This window comes from Eurosta solidaginis, chromosome 3, assembly GCF_040869045.1.
Source record: "Eurosta solidaginis isolate ZX-2024a chromosome 3, ASM4086904v1, whole genome shotgun sequence".
NCBI classification, from domain to species: Eukaryota; Metazoa; Arthropoda; class Insecta; order Diptera; family Tephritidae; genus Eurosta; species Eurosta solidaginis.
This window is the reverse complement of record NC_090321.1, coordinates 233,346,741-233,353,401: the sequence shown is the minus strand read 5'-3', so window position 1 is coordinate 233,353,401 and position 6,661 is coordinate 233,346,741.

The window sequence follows — 6,661 nt, the reverse complement described above, 5'->3', positions numbered from 1 at the left end:
ATATCGTAGCGATAATAGTGAGCAGTTTAAAGCTTTAGCTGCATATAGAGCCGGAACCAGCAGTGTCATGATCTAGCTCTACGCTAATGGCACGCTAATTGAATTTTCTACACAATTCTTAGAATTTTCTTTCATGCCAATTTGTTTATAAACGTTAATTTTAATTAATTACCTGCTGTCTATACCATGCAAATTATGTATATTTTTCGCGAACTGTTGAAAGCTCCGGAAACCAGATATATTACACTTACATATACATATGTACAAATTCATACATACTTACAATATGCTTTTATAAGAATAAATGTTTATAATAGCCGCACGTCCATTAATGCACATTAGCGTAAATATAAATAAAATATAAACTGATTGGTTCATTTGGGGAAAATTGCACAAATCAATATTTCATTTGACGCTAATGTGTTCATGTAGATGTACATGTGTATGTATTTGCATATGTATAGGCATTGACCCACTTTATTTAGAGATTCCTCAAGGCCATGAATCCATACTTTGAAATTTTCATTTAAATTGAGTCAAAAATAAAAAATAAGAAACTAGAAATTAATATATTGTGTAAAGTTTTCCTCCACTGGGTTATCCGGACTAAGTATGGGACTATTTTCTCTGTCGCCAGTTTTTCACACTTTCAGATCTAGAGGTTTTAGCCGCCTCTTGCGACACAGTATGTCTTAAAGCGGCTCCTTTGCCCGTCGCACAGTGGCGCCTTTTGAGTTTTTTCTTTGCAAAAATCATTACCAATAAAGATATTTTAAAAATTTAAAATGCTAATGAAAGCTAATTATTTGAAGTTGTATTGTGTGAAAGCTCAGAATGTCACAGATACAGGGTGCTTCAAACAAATTCGAAAATTTTTAGAAAAATGCAAAAACAAAATGTTTTTAGTAAAAAATAAAAAAAAAATAAAATGAGATTTGTCTTATAATGATGTATTTAAGCATTAAATAAGATAATCTAAGGCTTTTGATAAGATAGCGTAGCACTGTCCACTTATGATAAAAAGTTGTATCTAAGTAGTCACGTAATCAATAACTACCAAAATCGATAGATGTATTGTTTCTTTTAAATAACAATACTCTTATAAAACTCCAATAACCGTTTTTGGTGCCACAATAACAAGGTGCTTCAAAATTCATCGTAAAATTTTACATGTTTTTTTTTTAATTTACAAGCCAAATATGTATTTTATTAATAACTAAAAGATCCATCACAGCCCCACTTAGTTATCAATGCTAGCTCCTTTGGCAGTGATTTCAACTTTTCTTCTGTAAAACTTTGAAGCAGTCGTGTAGACGTATGATCCATTAGGTTTTGTATCTCAATTTCAGCTGATACTTCGGTTATTTTGGGACTTATAGGAACTGCTTCTTTCTTGGCTTGAGTAATTTTTTTTATATCCAGGTAAAATATCGGCATTACGTTGCATTAATGACTTACGCAATATAATATATTTTTTCTTCATTAAACCGAGATCTATAACCAGCACCAAAGTTTCTTCGGGAGTGTATTTCCTAGGTAGCGCATTTGGTGGTGTGGGAATGTTGTTTTTGTTCCTCATCAGTCGCACTGGACTTGCTACCGCAACTGCTTCTGTTATATGAGACTTCACGTTTTCTTCGTCTTTTTTATATTTAATAGCCAGTGCTTCTGAAAGATGAGTCGTGGCCATAGCTTTTGTGGTACCAGACAGCTTCCTTTTCCTTGTGTAGGTAGAACACTCTTCTATGGATTTTGTTGGTCTCCCTCTAGTTGGGTTGGTTGACGTGCTAGGCGTTTCTTCGTCCAAAAAAGTGTTGTCAGCTAGCCACTTTTCATGCTTACTTAGAAATGTTGAATTGTTACGATAGACGTCCTTCCATTTTCTTTCTATCATAATGTATTGTAGACCAATTTTTTCTTCCAGGCCTTCCTTTTCTTTAATGCTTGTTTCACCCGCTAATTCTCTCATAATAGCCTCAACGAAGTCCCGTCTTGATTTTGTAGACTTAAACACCGCAAATAGTTTCGACTCTTCTATATACATATTAGAATTTGCTTCGAGTGTATCTGACTAAATATTAAACTGTGAACTATATTTAAAAATTTGGTTTGCTAAAATGAGCATTTTTGGCCATTTAATTTATGGCCACAAATGCTCATTTTAGCAAACCAAATAGTTATAAATTGGCCCAAACAACATAATAAATATTTAAAAATACTATTCACTTTATTTAAATAAACAGAATACTTAGTTTCTTAATCTCCAAGAGACGAATGATAATGTGCATTGTATGATAGATAGCTTTATATACCTACTTAAATTATTAAAATGAATTTCAGGTATACAACTCGTAACTAAAAAAATGTATGTTGTTAACAAGTTCCAATAACAAAAACGACCTTATGGCCGTACCGAATTATATATACCTGCTCAGATGCGTATTTATGCCCAAGGTTGTTAAACTTTATTTGATGTAAAAAGTGAAGTTGCAGCTGGACGCAGGTAGACTTTATGAATTTAGGTAACTGAATGTTTCACAAATAAGTACTGTTAATTTGACGGAGCACATATTTTGACATTTTTTTTTTCCATCAAAGTTTTAAAAAGGGCCTAAAAATAGGCATTTCGATAAACAGGTATATCCGCCAACTTTTAACAAAAAAAAAACAAATTTTTTTCGTTTCAATCCTAAATTAAATTATCTTTAATTGCTGTACAAGAAAACGACAACCGGCCACCTTATTTACTCACAAAACCATTTTAAATACAACGAAAAAGAAGAAAAATTTCAAATTTTCCCAATGGTGAAAATTGGTCAAATTTGAGCGGCTCTACCTGGTAAACTATAATTTTCTGTGAAAAAACAGTTGTATATTCTTGATCCCTGGAAAATTCTCTATTAGAAACATGTATTACATTTAGCGAATGCTTTCATGATTTTTTTGATTTTTGCCATGCTTTAACGGCAGAGGCGCCACTGTGCGTCGTGGGTTTCAAAATACACTTTGCCACTACAGGAAGGACAATAAATCTTCCGGAAAACTTTTATCTGTATACCCTTGTTTCAACACTATCCACAGCGTGGTTTTTATTCGTCTGAGAAGGAATAAGCTTTTCAATCATCAACTCTGCTCAAAGCAGAAATTGTTGGCAAGAATGATTATCCATGTGAATTCTAGGATGTCCTTGTTTTCGCTGATAGTACTGGATTCCGGATCGAAGCTCTTCACATTTTAGAGCTAATAACTGTCGACAGTGACAACTAAGATTTGCTGATTATTATTCATATTTTTTTTTTTTTTTGCTGAAATCAAACACTTTGTGTTGTCTTTGCTCACCTGAAAAATTTTGGTTTTCTCGCTTCTTCATTAAGGCCAAAGTTTTTTAGAGCCAATAATATGATGATGATTTCATCAGTACATGGCAAAAGTTTGCTGCTATCTTCTCTGGCATCAGGTTAAAGAAATTATATGGACTCGAGTAGTATTCAATGAAGGCTTCGTTGGTTTGTAATACTCGAAGAGCGTTCTTTCCAATTGTTATATAGAATTCAGTCTCAAAGACAAACACAGTCCTTTCAAACTGACAGTTCGGAATGTAGTCCTTCGTTTACTCGCGCTCAGTTCCTTTTTTGTCGGGATATTGCCATTCAATAGCATTGGGGGAAGTATTCCTGACCAATTTTATGTATCATCCAGTGGTGCGCAACGCCAACAAGGCTTCGAATACACACTCAAAATTTATTGTAATAATACGAGTAGCTGTGTTTTTTTACAAGTTTATACATCTATATTTTTGTGTAAAAAAACGCTTATCAGCACTTTGGTAGGGTTTAGGAGACCCATGTAGCAGCATTTATTGAAAACTCTCGGTAGGGGTAAATAACTCACAACAAAACAGGATGCACTGAATAGCCGAGACACGCACCTATGTTGTTCTAGCTGAAACGATAGCGATGAATCGTGGACGCACACCATTTTCGGTCATAGAAGTGGAGAATGGTGTAGAGATGAAATGAAGAAACACATTTCAGTTGCAACTGAGTATAATGCATACTGAAACTCAGCAGTACTAATTTCTGCACAACACGTTTAGATAAGGTTACAACTTAGCAGTTCGTAAAAAGTTTAAGTGCATATGTATATTTATATACATGTACTGTACAGCTGTAGGGGAGCTGTTGCGCGAAGATGGGGACTATCACCGTATATTACTCTGTGGCTCTACACGGCTGTGGTTAGACCAATCCTTTCGTACGGGGCATTGGTCTGCTTAGATACTAAATCAAACGTACTGGTATTCCACAAGGTAGAAGGAAGTACTCTCTGCGTGGGGGGTGCTCTGTGCACCATCCCTACGGAGGCGCTGTACACTATTTTTAATGTGTTGCCAATAGATTTAATGACCAAGCAATGTGCGGCCTTTTCTGCTCTGGCTGGAGAGACAATGTGGATGGCCATGCAGCCATCCTTAAGAATCTGGTTTCGCCTTCTTCAGACTATTGAGCTCCGACTGTCTTTTTCGATATGAAATACGAGGTTGCTTTTCGGGACAGGGATTATTGGTTGAAGGAGCCGCCGGACCTGAGCGATAGGCTGCAGATATATACGGCTACAAACTGGAGAATAAGGTGGGTAACGGTGTCTTTTCACCCTACCTAGGATAGAAGCTATCCTTTAGTCTACCCGATCATTGCAGCGTCTTTCAGGCGGAGGTGGCTTGTATTAACGAGGCCGTTGATCACCTGAAAAAGGCTGTTCGCGGCTATAACTAAATTTGTATTTACTCTGACTGCTGACAGGCTGCACTAAAAGCGCTTGGATCGATCACATGAAAGTCCAGGAAGGTAGAGAAGTGCCCCAAAATCTCTTAGCGATATCGCTGAGGAAACTTCCCTTAGTCTGGTATGGGTGCTTGAGCACTCGGATATACCGGGCAATGAGATGGCTGACGAACTTGCAAGAGAGGGCACATCCGTTCCGCTTTAGTCGTCCTGGAAGGGATTGAGCATGCCGCTCGCTACCTATAAGCTCACTTTGAAAGCGATCTTCCTTAGGGTAGCGGGTGTGATATGGAACACTCTTGAATCCTGCTACCCCACTAAGCTCGTGTGGCCTGAATGGGATGCGAGACGCACGAGAAGTATCCTTCTTTTTGGAAGCGTGGACATATCTCTGGTGGTTGGACATATAAACGGCCATATAGCAATCGGGAGGCATGCACAACGGCTGAGTGCTCCCTATAATGATTACTGCAGGAGCTGCAGAGACAAAGAGGAGATAGAAACAGTCGAGCATATTCTGTGCGATTGTGCTGTGCTTTGGCACACGGGGAAGAAATCTCTGGATCTCCCTTCTTTCACGATCTTTGTGATCTGGCTAAGTTGTATCCTACAAAATACCTGAATTTTGCTGAATCGACCTCTTGGTTTGAGTAGGGGAGAGATCCACGTGGTACCGCAACGAGACCTTTATAGGCCTAAGTGCCTCGCACCCAGGCATGCTTAACCAACGAACCGATATCATTTCGTTACGATAATTAACGTTAATAAACGAAACAAAGTCATTTCGTTTCGTTTATTAACGTTAAAAACGTCAAATTAGCGAAATGATTTCGTTTCGTTTTCTGCCATATCAAAACGAAATCAAATCGTTTATGTTGATTATTAATTTAAAACTATGCTGGCAAAGCTGATTGATGGCGGAGTCATTAAAGGTGAAAGCATTCGCCAAGCTGATTGCAACTTTTCTCATGAATTTTGACAGTACGAACATTTCTCAGAGTATTTTTGACATTACCACCAACGAATTACACAAACAAATTACATGGAGTTTGTGTGTGTATGTGCCCTCGTTGTTACCACCTTACGGCTTCACCATGGCTATAGCATTGCCAGCACAATTCAAACATAAAGTATCACGTTTTTGTTAACGTTTTTAACGTAAACGAAAGCTTTTCGTTTCGGTTAAAAACGAGATACAATTTATCTTGATAATTTCTTTATCGATAATATTTCGAAGTGTTTCAACGGAAACGGTGGAAATTTTTTGATAAACGATTAGCTTAACGTTAAGGTGCATCCCTGCTCGCACCGGTGGCCACTCTAACCTAACCTAACCTTCAGAAATTCTACACTTTTTGATAAAAAAACATTAACATGTGGCAACGCTGCCGCTCTCACATGGCATAAAAGTGAAGGCTGAACATTTTTCACATTGTGAATTCATACAAGTGAAAGATCTTTCTATTCCCCCATTGCCATTCCTACCTGTCAAATAATAGCTGACAGGGCTATCGCGAATGGCCAGAGTATGGAAGGAAGTTTTGTCTTTTGCTCGCCGTTATTAAACTGAAGTGCCATGAATCGCCCATTTGTGTTTCAAATCAGCTTTTCTTTTAATTGTGTATACGGAAAGTCAGACTACATATTGACTTTAATGTCTAAAATCTAGTTGTAAAATATGAGCAGCCAGTTAAGCAAACATTTTAAAATATGTAAATAATGCAATATATCAGTCGTCTAAAGAAATGTTTGAAAAACATTTACTATTGTTTCGTTGTTTTATTATCGTTGTTATGTTTTTTTTTTTAACCCTCGCCACTTGTATGAATTCGCAATAATGTTTCCGAAGTCGTACGAAGATCTTGAGAGCAACTCTG